This window comes from Callorhinus ursinus, unplaced genomic scaffold (genome assembly GCF_003265705.2).
Source record: "Callorhinus ursinus isolate GAN/ISIS: 27379988/994484 unplaced genomic scaffold, GSC_fseal_2.0 scaffold19, whole genome shotgun sequence".
Classification (NCBI taxonomy): Eukaryota; Metazoa; Chordata; class Mammalia; order Carnivora; family Otariidae; genus Callorhinus; species Callorhinus ursinus.
In genome coordinates this window covers 5,508,518-5,526,061 of record NW_027397081.1, presented here as the reverse complement: position 1 = coordinate 5,526,061, position 17,544 = coordinate 5,508,518, and the positions used below count along the sequence as shown (strand labels likewise).

The 17,544-nt window shown below is 42.2% G+C and overlaps 1 protein-coding gene across 2 annotated transcripts in view; it reads left to right on the top strand.

Moving 5' to 3' along the window:
- Positions 1–17,544, top strand: part of SLC35F2 (solute carrier family 35 member F2) — a 46,933-nt gene that overhangs the window by 9,810 nt on the left and 19,579 nt on the right. Inside the window, exon 1 of one of the 2 annotated variants that reach the window (XM_073903682.1) lies at positions 4,851–4,869. The exons of the other annotated variant lie outside the window; for it this stretch is intronic. The gene's annotated coding sequence lies outside the window, so the exon portion shown is untranslated. Of the gene's footprint in view, positions 1–4,850; positions 4,870–17,544 lie in introns of those variants that run through there. 2 annotated transcript variants of the gene reach the window in all.

The following is a 17,544-nucleotide window of genomic DNA, read 5'->3' as shown; positions in this document are numbered from 1 at the left end:
ACTGAGAGTCTGAGGCTAGTATTGTGGTGTGTGGTTTACAGCTTGCCAGAATAGTACTGGGACACGTTTGCTTAGAAGAGTTTAGAAGAGGGGTGGCTGTCTGGCTCAGTCAGTGGAGCATGTGATTCTTGATCTTGGGGTTGTGGGTTTGAGCCCCACGTTGGGTGTAGAGATTACTTAAAAAAACAAAATCTTAAAAAAAAAAAAAAAAGTCTAGAAGAACCATTTCTTAAGCTGCCCCAGAAGGCAGTCTGGCCCCAGAGCCCGTGCTCCTAACCACTGTGCTATGCTGCCTCTTGTGAACTGAGCAGCAAACTGGAGAGGAAAAAAAAAAAGCCTTGGACAATTAACGTTGCACCCCCCCCCCCCGTCCTCCCCACCCCCGCCCCAGGCTTTTTGCTATTTGTATCCCAAGGGCTGCCAGAGAGTATATAAAGTCACAGGATATATAATATAATGCGTCTTCCTGGAACATCATTTATTTTTTTATTTTATTTTTTTTTAAGTAAGCTCTACCTGCAGTGTGGGGCTTGAACTCATGACCCTGAGATCAAGAGTCACGTGCTGCACTGACTGAGCCAGCCAGGTGCTCCTGATTTAATTTATATTTTAGATTCCAGTGGCATGGAGTAACAATCCTTGGCTTGTGACGCGTGTTCAATGTTGGCTCACAAATGGCTAAATTACTATTTTTTTATGCAGTAAGTTCCGCAGACCCATCACCAGCCCTAAAACTAGAATCATGATGGTGGTGACTTACATTTGCCTGGTCAGGCCTTCTGCCCACGTTCTTCCCCAACCAGAGATCATCACCATCCTGAATATGCCTCTCCCCATTCCCTTGATCTCATTTTTTTTTTTTTTGCAGTTCCTTTGTGTATTTCTAAAAAGTATGCTTTTATTTTTTTATTTTTTTAAAGATTTTATTTATTTATTTGACAAAGAGAGACACAGCGAGAGAGGGGACACAAGCAGGGGGAGTGGGAGAGGGAGAAGCAGGCTTCCCACTGAGCAGGGAGCCCGATGTGGGACTTGATCCCAGGACCCTGGGACCATGACCTGAGCCGAAGGCAGACGCTTAACGACTGAGCCACCCAGGCGCCCTTTTTTCATATTTCTTATATTATTTTCTGAGTCTTTTTTCTTTGAATAATCTTAGCAAAACTTTGTTTTATTGGTCTTTTCAGATAACAGGTTTGGACAGTGGTTTTCTGTGCTATATCTTTGTTTTCTAATCTTGCTCATTTTTTTTTTAAAGATTTTATTTATTTGACAGAGAGAGACACAGCAAGAGAGGGAACACAAGCAGGGGGAGTGGGAGAGGGAGAAGCAGGCTTCCCGCTGAGCAGAGGGCCCGATGTGGGGCTCGATCCCAGGACCCTGGGACCATGACCTGAGCTGAAGTCAGATGCATAACCAACTGAGCCACCCAGGTGCCCCAAAGTTATGCTTTTATTATCATTGTTTTAACTTTATTAAAAGGATATCATGCTATAGATAATCTGTTGTGATTTATTTCCCCTTCTGTATCACACTGCCAGGATTCATCTGTACTGTTTCGCAATGCTACAAGATCCCTCACTTTGTGTAATATTCTTTCCTGTGCATATACCGTACTTTATTAATTCAGTTAATGGGCATTTGGGTTTTTTCCAGGTTTTTTCTTATAGCGAACAGGACTTCCAGGAACATTCTTCTACATGTCTTCTATTGATCACATATAAGCACTTCTTTTTCTCTTTTTTTTTAGGGAGAGAAAGAGAGCACGAGTGGGAGGAAGGGCAGAGGGAGAGAGAGAGAATCTTAAGCAGGCTCCATGCTCAGCACAGAACCCGACCTGGGGCTTGATCTCACTACCCTGAGATCATGACCTTAGCCAAAATCAAGAGTCAGAGCACAACCCCCTGAGCCACCCAGGTGCCTCAGCGCTTCTTTTACACACACACATGTGCATATAGAGTATGTGGGAGGGGGGCAGGGGGATGGACAGACACAGAGCTAGATGGTAGGGCATGTGACTTTTCAACTTCACAAAATGCTGAACTGTTTCCCCAAAGCAGTTGTACCGGTTTACACAGCCACCAGCTGAGTATGAGAACAAACATCCTTTCTAACATTTGGTATTATTAGACTTTTAAAGTTTTGACAGTCAAATGAATGTAAAGAGTGTCGCTAATCTGCATATCCCTGATCACCAGTGCAGGTGGCTCTCTGTTCTTAGGCCTTCCATGTTTCCACTTCTGAGAGATGCCCCATACTACTGAGAGATGTTTTGGGGCGCCTGGGTGGCTCAGTCATTAAGTGGCTGCTTTTGGCTCAGGTCATGATCCCAGGGTCCTGGGATGGAGTCCTGCATTGGGCTCCCTGCTCAGCGGGAAGCCTGCTTCTCCCTCTCCCTCTGTTGCTCCCCCTGCTTGTTCTCTCTCTCTCTGTCTCTGCCAAATAAAGAAATAAAATCTTAAAAAAAAAAGAACCATGTTTTGCACGTTATTTTTATACTAAATGGTTTGCCCTATACACAGTGCAATTTACATGGATTTTAAGGATACCCCCTGAGAGTCGAAGAAGTTGGGGCTGGCATCAGGTTCCCCATGAACGGTGATTTTCCTCTCTTTGCCTAATAGAGGCGTTCTGTTGAGAAGTTTGAGAGCTGGCTGGGTTAAATCAGGAGGAGGGGAGCTGACTAAGCAGGCGAGTGAGTTTTTCTGGTGTGAGCCCTTGTGGAGGGTTGAAAAGCTCACAGGAAATCTCACTCCCGCCTCCGCCTGCCCTTCCCTCCAGGCCAAGTGCCAGGAAGTTTCTAGATCCGACTTAGACTGCTCTTTTCTGGTGCCTGGTTGGTGTTTGAGGAGTGTACTAGTGAGAAATCCAGCTCACCACTGGTGTAGGTGAAACAGAGGATTTAGGACTTTACAGAGTTTGAGGAGGTTAACGTGCCAGACCGAAGAGGGCAGGGACACAGCTGGAGCCCGGGCCCCAGCCACGCCGGGATTTTCTGTCTGTGCTTTGACTGGCTGTTGATTTCCTTCTTTTAATTGCCCACTGGTTGCTTGTCTTCACCCCAGGATCACATTTGACAGTTTAAACCACACACAGAAACAAGCAGTTTTGTTTTGATAATCCGCAGGAAGGCTCATTTAGATTTTACAACAGTTAAAAAAAAAAAAGAGTCCTTCAGAACTTCTGATTTAGCCTCAGTGAGCAGGCAGTTGTAGGAATTTGAAGTTTTATGGGCTGTGGCTTCTCGGCTGCTTGCTGAGAACAGGGTTCGTCTGTTTCCTTCCGTGCCTGTGCCAGACAGGGGCGGGTGGAGAGAGGGCGGTGTATCTGTCCTAAACTGCCATCATCCAGACTCTTGAAACGGCAGTGCACTCTTTGCCCGTGCTAATCCCGTCCTTGAGAATCTACCCTTCCCCATCCCTGCATCCACCTTGCCCGCCCGCCAGGAGCTCTGTTCCTGGCCTCTGCAGTATGTGCATCTGGGTGCCCCTGGTTGAATTCTCACAGAGGTGTCTGGGGGTTGGGAGGGTCCTGGAGGTGAGAGGCCAGTCCTCCACACACTGACCACAGTTAATGCCTCCTCCCCACATCCGTCGAGGCTGTAGGACTCACAGTCCTCAGACAGGTATCCAAAGAGAATAGCTGATTTGCCCCTGTGTTTCACACTTTCTCATTTCGACCAATCACAAATCGGAGGACAGAGGGAGACTAACCTACATAGATATTATGTCCTCTCTCGTTTTCATTAGAACAGCGCCTATGAAAATAATTGTTGAACATACAATCAAAGGGGCTGTGCTAATCAGTGCTGACTGTTAGAGATGCAGGATAATTTGTGTCACGTGATCTCCTTGCATGGTATCAGAATCTTCAATATTACATGATTTATTTTTGTTATTATCAGGGAGGCAGTGTGTAGAATGGGAAAAATACAGATTTCATGATTTTCTGACCTTAGCCACATTTCTCACTGGTGAAGCTGTGTACACATGATCCCTCTCCCATGGAGGTTTTGTGAGTTTTAAATGGAGTGACATAGATAAGCCCTTAGCATGGCCCCGGCCACACCGTTATATTTATTAAGCCACCTCATTTTTGTTAGGATATTGAGGAAGGTTTTCTGAGTCCCTAATAGATGCCAGTACTGTACTCCCATGGGACAGTGACCGTGAGCCCACACTGCTTGGGTTGCCCTCCAGGTTCTGCCATTCGCTAGCTGTGTGATATTGGGCACGTTGTGTGACATCTCTGGACCTCAGTTTCTTTATAAATACCAGTAACAGTAGCACCAACCTCTTAGGATTGTTGGGAGGATTGAATGAATTAGGACTGTGAAATCATGAAATTGTTGGGACAGTGCCTGGTACATAGATAGGGGGCACTCAGGGTGTTAGATACCGTTTTCACTGTTAATGGTAACAGTGGTAACAGTAATAATGGTAATTACAATAGTAACAACAACCATAACAGTAACAGTACTAGATACTGTGTAGATATGCATATGGGGGGGCACAAAAATATCCATGAGGTAGTTTCTGCATTTATAATCTAATAAAGCAAATGCAACGGACGTATAAAACACTACAGGCAGAATCTAGAAACTGGGGAAGGAGGGGTACAACGCAAATGCCGTAGGAACTGAGAAGTCGTCGTTCTAGAACTGAGCACCTTTCTTACTTTCTTCCCACAATTATTCTCTTAGCGTAGCAGAATGGGAAGAACACAGGCTTGAGAGCCTTACTTGGATTTTGATCCAGTGCTGTTACTTATTTACCTTATGAACCTTGTGAAAAGACTCTCGAATTTTGGCAAGATGATACCTACATTTTAGGGTTGAATGAAAATCCAGTAAGTTAATGTACATTCGAGGTGAGTACAGTCGCTCTCACTAGTCTCCCTTCCTTTTATGGCATAGACGATGAGTATTAATATGTTTCCCCTGTAGTCTTGACTATCTAAGAGTCATGCAGGACAGAATAGTTATGAAGAGATCACTGAATTTACATTTTTTACTTTTGATGGTTTGCATAAAACTAGTTCAGTAGTTTGTGGTTTGATGGTATGGTTGTATTTCATTTTCTCCCTGGCAAATAATGAAAGTGTTTTAATCCAGGATGGCTCTTGATCAGCTTTGTGTGCTGTTAATTTGAGAGACTCTTGTTTATTGATGTAACTATCTTGTTACTAAGAAAATTCATTGAGATGAATATAAATAGTTAAAACATTATGATTCCAGTGTTGTTTTAAGTATCACACCCATTGTTGACCTAGTGTGTTACTGTTGTGTTACTGTTAAAAAAAAGCACCACAACCTTAGTGGCTTAAAACAACCCAAGTTTATTATCGGACAGTTCTGTAGGACAGAAATCGGACACAGGTCTCGCGTGGCTAAAATCAAGGCATTTGGCAGGGGGGTTGTGTTCTTTTCTGGAAGGGCGGAGAGTGGATTTCCTTGTCTTCTGCTTCTGAGGCTGCCTGCCTTCTTGGGCTCCTGGGGTCCCCTCCATCTGCAAAGCCAGCAATACTGCATGTCTCTCTGACTCTCCTCCTGTGATCACATCTCCTTCTGACTACAGCTGGGAAAGGTTCTCCCTTTTAAGAACTCGTGTGATTAGCAGGGGTTTAATCCAGGATAACTTCCCCATCTCGAGGTACTTAACTGTAATCCCATCTGCAAGGGCTTTTGCCATTGAAAAGGAAAAAAACTGTGTTTTCCAACACTTAGTACTTCTGACCACAGATGTATGTGGATTTTTCTTACTTCATCAGTTCTCCAATTCTCCAGATAAAATTGGGTGTCTTGTGATTTAGTTGGGTATAATTGGATGGATTCCTTGCTGGGTTTAGACCCACACTAAGCTTGCTCTTCTCTCAACTTCTGTTGTATTGTTATAGAATACTGAAAAATTGGTTAGCCCCCCTTGCCCATCTCGAGTCTAAGAAGTTCAACAGGACGTATGGTGAAGATAAGTAGAGGAAAAATGTTTTGCTAATTTTAGAAATGTCCTGCTCATTGTTCTGCATAATAATCACAAGTATAAGAAAATCTGATGGGTGTTATTTTTGGTGCAATTTTTGGAAGAGCTTGCTTCATTACTTAAATACCGGACTGTGGTTTTGGCAAACCTTTATGAATATGCTTCTAGCATTGTAGATAAGAAAGCCGACCAGGGGCGCCTGGCTGGCTCAGTCCTTAAGCGTCTGCCTTCGGCTCAGGCTCAGATCATGATCCCAGGGTCTTGGGATCGAGCCCCGCATCGGGCTCCCTGCTCGGCGGGAAGCCTGCTTCTCCCTCAGACCCTCCCCCTGCTTGTGTTCCCTCTCTCGCTGTGTCCCTCTCTGTCAAATAAATAAAAAGAAGAAAGCCAACCTCTGAAGCTCTGGATTCCTGTACATTGGTAGAATATTCCAGCCTTCTGTGTCTGGGACATCATGGTCGTTTCATTGGAGGGGGTCACCAGGCTCTAGATAAAGTGATTCTTGCTGTTCAAACTCACATTTATGCCTGAAAATAAATGTATTAATTTATAATGAGGGTTGTTGCTGTTAAATTTGACAGGTGTTCCCAGGAAGACCATCCCAACAGAAATATCTGCTTAGGAAATATGAGCCCTGAAGTTGCTTGGTGAATGTAGAGCAAAGACAAAAGAAATCACATGTCTGTCCAAGCCACCCCCTACCTTTATGATACCCATACTTCTACTCTTGGTACCTGCCTTCCACTTGTGAGTGACTTGTTAACAGATCGGGGGACTCTTGGTCCTATGCAGGACCGGAGAAATGGATAACTTGCCAAGTTCCCTTTTGCTGGAGTTTATATTGTCCAGTAGAGCTGACCACTGTTACTCTGTCCATATCAATATGCAATGCAACTTACTTTACATTTTCATTTCATTTTATTTTTAAAAGATTTTATTTATTTATTTGAGAGAGCGAGCACATGCGTGTGTGTGCGCAGGAGCTGGGGCAGGACGGGGAAGGGCAGAGGAGAGGGAGAAACATGCCCCGCTGAGCATGGAGCCCGACTCAGGACTCGATCTCAAGACCCCGAGATCACGACCTGAGCCAAAACCAAAAGTTGGACGCTTAACTGACTGAGCCACCCAGGCACCCCTCATTGTAGTTTTGATTTGCATTTCCTTGATGCCCAGTCATGTAGAGCATCTTTTCATGTGTCCGTTGGCCATCTGCATGTCTTCTTTGGAGAAATGACTGTTCATGTCTTCTGCCCATTTTTTAAATTGGATTATTTGTTTTTTTTTTTTTTTGATGTCGAATTAAGTTCTGTATATATTTTGGATACTAACCCTTTAGGGGATATATCATTTGCAAGTATCTTCTCCCATTCGGTAGGCTGCCTTTTAGTTTTGTTTCCTTCGCTGTGCGGAAGCTTTTTATTTTGGTGTAGTCCCAGTAGTTTATTTTTGCTTTTGTTTCCCTTGCCTCAGGAGACATATCTAGAAAAATGTTGCTATGGCTGATGTCAGACATTACTGACTGTACTCTCTTCTAGGACTTCTTGGTTTCAGGTCTCACATTTAGGTCTTTAATCCCTTTTGAGTTTATTTTTGTCTATCACCCATTTTCAAAACTTATCAACTCGTCTTGTTTCTTCTCCACTTCCTCCCTTCTGGATTATCGGAAAGTAAATCTCAGGCATCATACAACCTCATGCATAAATATTTCAGTATTAATCTCTAAAAGATAAGGACTTAAAAAAACATAGTTGTAATACCATTATTCTACCTACAAATTAACAGTAATTCCTTAATATCAAATATCTAGTCCATGTTCAAATTTCCTCAACTATCACATAGTTTTTCAACTAGTTTCTTCACATCAGGATGCATGTAAGGTCCACACGTTTCAAAGGGTTCTTGTATTGACATCTCTTTCTTCTGTAGGCTTCCTGTTGTTCTATGTTTCTTGCAGTTTATTTTTGAAGAAACTGTTCATTTGTCATGTAGTTTACCACATTCTGGGGTTTGCTGATTGTATCTTCCTGGTGGATTTACAGTATTTCCTTCTCAAAATGTTTTTAAAAGCATAAAATAACAAATGGGATCATAATGGCAACAGTTTCATCTGTTTGGGTCTTAAACGATTAAAAACACATTGTGATATATGTTAATATATATGTTTCTTTTTTTTCAATATGTTTCTTTTTTAAAAAAGAAGACATTAAATAAGAGGTGTCACAAATGGGTGTTGAACCATCATGATGTGGAGTCATGATGACTGTAAATGGTATTTTGAATTTCAGCAACAGTTGTCATCTGATAAGAAGATGTGATTCTTTGGCAGCAAGGTCGTAGGCATTGTTAATACTACTGCTATAGTTCGTGGCCTATGTTCATATTTGAAGGGACTGTTAAACTTCAGTTAAATGTTACTGAAAATCAGGGTGGTTTTTTTTCCCATCCAAATTCATAGATTCTCCAGCATATTTTCATTGACCTGGTCCATGGGCCCCCTTAAAAATTCTGTGGTCCTATTTTTTTTTTTTGGCAAGAATATTTCATAGATATTGTGTATTGCCATCAGGAGATGCATAAAGTTTGCTTTTTGGGGGCACCTGGGTGGCTCAGTCGTTGGGCATCTGCCTTCGGCTCAGGTCAGGGTCCCGGGGTCCTGGGATCGAGCCCCACATCGGGCTCCCTGCTCCGCGGGGAGCCTGCTTCTCCCTCTCCCACTCCCCCTGCTTGTGTTCCCTCTCTCGCTGTGTCTCTCTCTGTCAAATGAATAAAAATCTTTAAAAAAAAAGTTTGTTTCTTTGCTCTTTTAGGAGCTATTGAGGTTTATGGCCTACATTCCTTATTTTATTAGGGGTTGTAAGCCATTCTATTTCTGTCATTCTGTTTTTAATATATTATTAAATATAATATTATAAAATATAAATATTTTAGTTATTCCATTTTAATTGTTATTATTTTTAATTATTTAATTTATGAATTTCTGCATAGACAAACTGTCATCAGCTCGTTGCCCTGTGGTTTCATTTGTATAGGAAGGGCAGGGTAAGTGTTTGCTTCTTCCTCTTTATGTGTGAATTTTTTTTTTTAAAGATTTTATTTCTTTGACAGAGACACAGCGAGAGGAGGAACACAAGCAGGGGGAGTGGGAGAGGGAGAAGCCGAGGAGGGAGCCCGATGCGGGGCTCGATCCCAGGACCCTGAGATCAGGACCTGAGCCAAAATCAAGAGTCGGACACTTAACCAACTCAGCCACCCAGGCGCTCCATCAGTTTTATTTTATTTTTTTAAATTTTAAGCATTGCTTATTAACTCATGGATTTAAACGTATTTGAGATATTTCGGTCCATTGTAGTTGTTCTTATTGATGTTCAGAATGTCTTTTTTAATGATGCCACTAGTCTTTTGCTCACTTTCTTGCCATCTGGTGTGACAAGGTATTCTAGGCTTATTTTGTGCATTTCTTACCCCAGGTCTGAAATCAGCCATTCTCCAGGGAACCCTGGTTCTTTTTAGTGGGAAATCCTATTTAGTTGCCATATCTAGGCACTAAGAGTGTTCATGATTGCTGGTTGGTCGTTGTTTCAGACTGGCTTTTCAGTGGACAGAGATAGGAATTATATATCTTTAAAATATATAAAATGCCATGTGAGTTAAATCTATTTTTCAGTAAAGTTCAGAACAATAAGGGGCTTTAACTTACCTGTTCAATCTCATATCTTCATCTCCTTTTTCCTCTACTATAAATCAATGTATCATTATATATTTTTTTCTGCTTTATTCCATGGTATATACACACAGTCTCAGAATAACATCAGTACTACCTCCAGGGGTGCCTGGGTGGCTCAGTCGGTTTTGGCTCAGGTCACAATCTCAGGGTGGTGAGATTGAGCCCTGCATTGGGCTCCATGCTCAGCTGGGAGTCTGCTTGAGATTCTCTCTCTCCACCTCCCTTTACCCCGCTCCCAAATACTGCCTCCAAATAGTTTAAGATATTTTACAGTTCTTACTCCTCTATGGTCTATCCCATTAGGAATGTACTGTCAAATTAATGTTTTAAATTCACTTGAAATAATTCCTCTCTATTTGGTTTTGCTACCAACTTAAAGCATCCTTAAGTCATGTAACATTTTGGTTTTTTTAATGTATTTATTTTATTCTATTTTATTTTAAAGATTTTATTTTTAGGTAATCTCTACACCCAACATGGGGCTTGAACTCACAACCCCAAGATCAAGAGTTGTGTGCTGTACTGACTGAGCCAGCCAGGCAGGTACCCCTGTGTTTTATTTTAGACGTGGCTATTTATTTATTTATTTATTTATTTATTAAGATTTTATTTGTTTATTTGACAGAGAGACAGCGAGAGAGGGAACACAAGCAGGGGGAGGGGGAGAGGGAGAAGCAGGCTTCCTGCCGAGCAGGGAGCCCGATGCGGGGCCCGATCCCAGGACCCTGGGATCGTGACCTGAGCCGAAGGCAGACGCTTAACGATTGAGCCACCCAGGTGCCCCTAGACATGGCTTTTTAAAAATAAAAGTTTTGCTATATAATTCTGTAAAACAATCACATGGCTCCTAAGACAAAACTATAAAACAAAATATATTCAGACATATACCTTTTACTTCGCTCTCTTTCCTGACCTATAGATAACTTGGAAACAGTTTTGGTTTTATCTTTACACTTAAAAATAACAAATACAGGTAAATGTTAGCATACCCTACTCATTTTCCTCCACATTTGCTTCTTTTTAAAGTAGATCCTGGCAGTCACTTTATAGCAGGTAGATAGAAATGTTTGCCTGGCTTTTGATAGCCCACAGTCCTCCTTTGTGTTTATTCGGCTGGTTCCCTATTGGTAGACATTTAGGTTTTTTTCTTTAGTCTTTTCTATTATAGATAGTAGTGTAATGGCCTGTATATAGGCCTTTTGTATTTTTGTCAGAGGATTTGGTGACAGATCCCTAGAAGTAAAATTGCTAGAAATGCTCCCTCCACCCCACGCTGCCTCTCCAGTTACGGATTGTGTTATTTTTCTTTCTTACCAGCAATGGTCAGAAGTACCGTTAAGATTTTTGAAGCGTCAAAAACAGATTCTGACCAGACTGCTGTCATTAGTTCCGTGGATTCCTAGAGTTGAGAGACCGCAGAACTGGAAGCACTGCTCCAGAGTCTTGCTCCTCAAAGTGTGGTCCATGAACCAGAAACACAGGCATCAACGAGAGCTGGTGTGAAATGCAGAGTCTCAGGCTTCTCTCCAAATGTATTGAATCAGAACATGCAATTTTTAAAAATGATTTTATTTATTTACTTGAGAGAGAGAGAGAGAGAGAGCGGGAGCATGAGTGGGGAGGAGGGGCAGAGGGAGAGCAGACTGCTCGCTGAGCAGGGAGCCGGACGTGGGACTCCACCCCAGGACTCTGGGACCATGCCTGGAGGGAAGGCAGATGCTTAACCAACTGAGCCACTCAGGCACCCCCAGAATGTGCAATTTAACAAGATCTTCAGGTGATTCACATCACATTAAGATTTGAGAAGCACTGGTGTGGAGTTGTGGTCTTCGGTGCAATAGCCTCCTGCCACATGGGGCTACTTAAATTAAAATGAATTACATTGAACTATAGTAGAAACTTCAGGTCCTCATTCACGCTCCTAGCCCCATTTCAGATGCTCAGTAGCCCCTTCTCAAACATTTCCATCACTGCAGTAACTCCACTGCACATTGTTGGTCTGTTCCTACTCTAGCCATTTATGGCTGTTTTAATTTAAATTGAAATTACATAACATTCAAAATTCAGTTCCTCATTTACATTAGCCCCATTACAAGTGCTTAATTGCTACATATGGCTGGAGGCTACTCTGTTGAATGGTGCATTTACAGTACATTTTCGTCATTGCAGAAATTTCTATTGGATAGTTCTGGTCAAGAAGTTTTCTAAAAGGCTGGGAAAGCCAGAGGAAGGAAGGAAAGAAAATTCATTGAGTGCCTAAGGTGGTAGGTACTTTTCTGTAGGTTACATTAGTTAACCCTTAAACCCACACAGGTGGTTTTACACCCATTAAAAAAAAGAAACAGGGGTCGCCTGGATGGCATAGCCAGTTGAACATCTGACTCTTGATTTCGGCTCAGGTCCTGATCACATGGGTTGTGAGACCGAGCCCCGCATTGGGCTCTGCACTCAGTGGGGAGTCTGCTTGGGGTTCTCTGTCTCCCTGTCCCTCTGCACCTGCCCCCATTCCTGTGTGCGTGCTCTCTCTCTCAAATAAATAAATTTAAATCTTAAAAAAAAATTTAAAAAAAGAAACAGTTTTTGAGAGACCAATTCAACTTCATAACACTAATAAGGGGTGGAATTAAACCCTCTGATTTAAAGTCTACAATTCTCTCCACTGTGTTCACGAGGAATTCTTTCCTAAAGATCACATCTGGGGTACAATCTCCACCAGATTTTTATAAAACACAACATGTTTTATAAAACTTGCCTGCACCTGTTTCTCTTCTCTTTCATGGTTCAAATTTAAATCTAGACCCCAGTGTTCTCTTAATTCCTGGGCTCATATTCATGCCACTATCAACATTGCCTGAGTTCACTTCTAAGTGTCTCCTGGCTACAGTATTTGTCTACCTTGCATTTTAACATTACGAAATCTCATTTAACATTACCGTATCTCAAGAATTAATTGCATTTATTCACTAATAAGCATTTACTGAGCATCTGCTCTGAGTCAGACATAATCTAGTGGGGGGAAAAGAAAACACATATTTCCTTTCCTTATTTGTCTTCCTTTTAAGGTAACGATATATCCTAGTGCACTTTCTAATCTTTGAAATTTGGCTTCTGTGGCCTTGAATACGCCTTTTTACACGAGACTATGGGTTCTTCCAAAATGCTAACTCCTTGTGTTTATTAGAAGGACATGATACACCAATGGCTAAATTTTTGAATCATAGAAATGTAGATATGGAAAGAATATAACTTGTCATCGAGGCTGCTTCTCACTATGTAAAGAAAGACCATTTATTTTCTAGCTTGCTGCCAGTATTGTTTAAAATGCTCTAGTAATAGACACTGGATAATCTATATGCTAAGGGTGAGGATTTGGTCTAAACGAATATTTCTTTTCAGAATGGTAATAGGATTTTTATAGAGGGTCTGGAAATTATTAGTCTGTACCAGGTATTTACAGGTGGCAGGTGTGATGGATTTTAAAATCTCCCCAAGGAAGCTGTGCTCTGTACGAGTCTTTTAGCCCTAATATGAAATCCTGCCTTTAGCTGACAATGTGCAACCCAGCAGTACAGATTTATTGAGACATAAAGTGAAGAAAAATGTGTGATTTGCATTCCAGCAATGCATTTTATCATTCATTTGGAGCTCTTTTTTTTCTTCAAATAAAAGGGAGAGAATAACTCAGTGGTTTGCCAACCTCATTGTATATTAGACTCAGCTAGGGGGCTATTCGAATAGACTGATATTGGGACCCCACCTCCTGAGATTCTGATTTAACTGGTTTGGGCTGAGATCAGGTTTGTTCGTTTGTTTTAAATCCTCCAGTGATTTTTTAAAAATATACACTTAAGGAGAGGACTGCTGGTCTAACTTGTTGCAAGTCAAGAAGAGCTAAAGAAATGAATCAATCTGATCATTGTGCCTCATGTATATTTTATGTAAAACTAGTGTTTGAAGTAGGCAAGAACCCTATAGTGTTTTCTTCATTCCTGAATCTTTCTGGAAATTTTTGACTTTCCTGGTCCATAATCAAGTGTTTCACCATGTGTGAACCTTCTCTGGGCAGTCTGGATTCTTTGTTCCCCTTGGCCACAGACCCAGCTCAGCACTGACACTTTCCATCTTGCTGTGGTTTTGTGTGGTGAGGTCTCTCTCCTCGACCAGACAGAAAGCTCCTTGTCATGTTTAAAAATGGCCAGTGTCCCATTAGGCACCTACATGTACCAGGCACTGTGCTCATCACGGAAGATACAATGTCCCTGTCCTCTTGGAGTATAGAGTTGGTGGGGAAGAGACCCACGAGCAGTGTGGTGGGTGTTATAATAGAGGGATTTTTTTTTAAAGATTTTATTTATTTATTTGAGAGAGAGAGAGAATGAGAGCCAGAGAGCACGAGAGGGAAGAGGGTCAGAGGGAGAAGCAGACTCCCTGCTGAGCAGGGAGCCCGATGCGGGACTTGATCCCTGGACTCCAGGATCATGACCTGAGCCGAAGGCAGGTGCTTAACCAACTGAGCCACCCAGGCGCCCATAATAGAGGAATGTGGTATTTTTTCAGGGCACAAAGCATGAGCCCCCTGATCTGGTCTGGGTAGAATAGGGTCTGGGACCGGGAAATATGTGGGCCTTTTAAATTCTAAATCCCTTTTGCTTGGCATCTGTTAGGCACCCAATGAACTTCAGTGAATACATGACCGAATACACAAATAAGAGAAGATAGAAGACAGTTTCATTAGCAAGTGTGTGCATGAGTATTTTGGAATGGAAGGGATCTTAAGATACATACTTTTATGTTTTCTGGAAGAAGGAAGGGGGAAATAAAATGCTTTAAAACTCTTTTCTTCTTTCCATCCCTAAATTCTTCTTTTTTTTTTTTTTTAAAGATATTTATTTACTTAGAGTGAGAGAGAGAGAGAGAGAGTATGAGCGCGGTGAGGGGCAGAGGGAGAAGCAGACTCCCTGCTGAGCAGGGAGCCCAATGTGGGGCTCGATCTCAGGACCCTGGGATCATGACCTGAGCCAAAGGCAGACGCTTCACGGAATGAGCCACCCAGGCGCCCTAAATTCTTAAATTCATATAATACATTCAAGTAGTAATGTGGTCAGAAGTGACCTTATTCATTTATCTTGCACGTGGTTTGCCACCCTACCCCCTAATGATTGATAACTCTTGTTTGCTCTGCTTTCCGGAGGCCTGGCTCCCACAGTGGGAAGCCACCTTGGGAAATGGTGTCTTAGGGTTGGACCATATCCTGCCATTGAAGTTTACTGCAGTGGAGGTTCCGTTTGAAAAACCGTGACAGGATATATCCCATGGTTAGATGCACGTTGCTTCTGGCAGCTTCCCTTAGAAAGGAACAGATTTTGTTATGGTTTAGAGAGTCCCTGTGTTCAGGTCAGAATTCCTGTGAACTAAGACCTTGTGGTGAAATGCAAATGCTTAAACGTGAAGCCATAGTAACAAAAATTGTTCTGAAGCCTTCAGTATCTCTCTTGACAAGTCTGAGTATTTTTCTCTTCTTTTTCCCTTTGTTCAACCTCCACCCCCTTCAGCTTCTCAGCTTCTCCCTCTCTCTCCCTGTCTGTCTCTCTCTCTTGCTTCTCCATTATAGATGAGGTCATTATGATTTGGAGCCAAGAGAAGTGCGTTCCTGTAACTTTAAATCTCCATACTCAATTTGTGACTTTTTTTTAGAAGATGGTGATACTTTATAGTTGGAGGACAGCTTACTTAATTGTGCTATTTTAGATGGCAAATGGGAGCCTCCTAGAGGAATTTTGTCAATTTGTGAACAGGGCTTAGTGCTCCCAGACTTATTATTCTCACTTATTTCAAATTTATCATTGCTTTTGAGTCCATTACGGGATGTGAAAAATGTTCTGACTTTGGTTAGGTTATGGGCCACTGGGGTAGCTCTCTGGTGCCCTGTACTTTGGACATCCACCTGTCCGCTGATGGACAGGGAAGCAGGGCTTGTACTGGTAGGAGAGAGATCAACCTCAGCTCCTTTCCTGGCAGTGAGGTGGGGTGCAAGGATCCTTTGAAGAAGGAGTTTTCTGGTATCAGCTCTGTTATGAAATCATAACGGAGAAGGGAAGCAGGGTGAAGAGAGGGGTCTGGGGGAGGGCAGTGTAGAGAAAGAGACACAGAAAACAAGAAGATACCAACTCTGAGGGATGATCTCACAGATTATCCCAAGACCATGTGCTGCTGGGGGAACAGCAGATATTTGGTGATTGGAAAATTTGAGCATCAGTTCGGCTTCTGTATCATGTTGGGCAAAACACTTCCTTCTTCTGGGTCACAGTCTCTTCAACTTAAAAAAAAGTGGAGATTAGCTCCAAAGTTCTGTACTTCTGAGACTTCCTTCCGGGGAAGAGAGGAGAAGTTTCCCTAGGTCATTTTCTTTAAGCAAATTTGAACCCCTGATGAGTCTTTCAATAGCTGAGAGTACTGACTTCTTGTGCCTTCTCCTAGCTGTACGACTGTGGGTGAATTATGGAGCCCCTCCGAGTATCATTTTCCTCGTCCATAACAGGAGGGGAGTCATGCTCTTCTCCGGGTAGTGGTGAGGATTATGTTGAGAACGTGTGCTATGGAGATACCAGTTGAACAATGAAATGCAGGAGAATTGGAAGCATTTCTTTGTGTAGGTATACTTCCTCAAATGATTCCTGAGGAAAGTATGTAGCCGGGGACAGTGACACAGAATGAATACACTTTCCCACTTTTTGGCTTTGGCTCCTTAACCTCTGTAGACTCCTAGTGCTCTAGGTGGACCAAGTAGCAGATTTCTTTTGTTTAGCTTAAATCTAGAATCAGTGTCTCCTTTAGAAAGAAGTGAGCACAAGAGGAAGAGGTCAAAAGCCCTGGATCCATTTTGCCTCATCAGCCTGTGACGGGCAGAGCATCCCTAGAAAGCCTGCTACCCTTGTGGGAGCAAGTCCTGAACTCTTTGCTCACCTGACTGAAAATATTCTTCCACAGCCTAAAAAAACATGTCTTTGCATCTGACCAGTTATTGATATCATTCTTCCCCTTGAAGGGTGGAGATTCCTGCAGTTTTGAGAGTAAAGGAGTAAATAAACAACATGAAGTAACAGAACCCTTTAAAAAGAGCCATCTAGCAAAACAAATACAATTGAAGATGCTTCTGTTAGCCTAAGAGCAACCATTCCACTCTGAGATATTTCTCCAGAGCAAATGATTCCTTTAAACTTCATGAAACAAATAGGAAGTCATAATATTTGTAGGATACTCTGAGTAGTCCCTATCAGGCCATCCTGAGTGCTTATGTCAGGCCATCCTGAGGAGATTATATCTTAGCATATCAGCAACCCATTTGCACCAGTTTGCTAAAAACCAGAAAAACTCTTAGATATGTCCATCGGGAGACGTATGCAATAATGTTTGTAGGGGCATTGTTTAAGTGTTTACACACACAAACACACACATTGGAATACAACCTAAATATCAAGAAGGGAATGGATAAAGTGAGATGATCATGTAATAGAAAGGAATGAACCAGGGCGCCTGGGTGGCTCAGTTGGTTAAGCGACTGCCTTCGGCTCAGGTCATGATCCTGGAGTCCTGGGATCGAGTCCCACATCGGGCTCCCTGCTCAGCAGGGAGTCTGCTTCTCCCTCTGACCCTCTTCCCTCTCGTGCTCTCTATCTCTCATTCTCTCTCTCTCAAATAAATAAATAAAATCTTTAAAAAAAAAAAAAAAAGAAAGGAATGAACCAGAACTAACTTATCAACATAGATGACTCTCCTACAATGTTGGCCAAAATAGCTAGTTGCAACAAAAGTATACATATTGTGCTGTTTATATAAAATTTT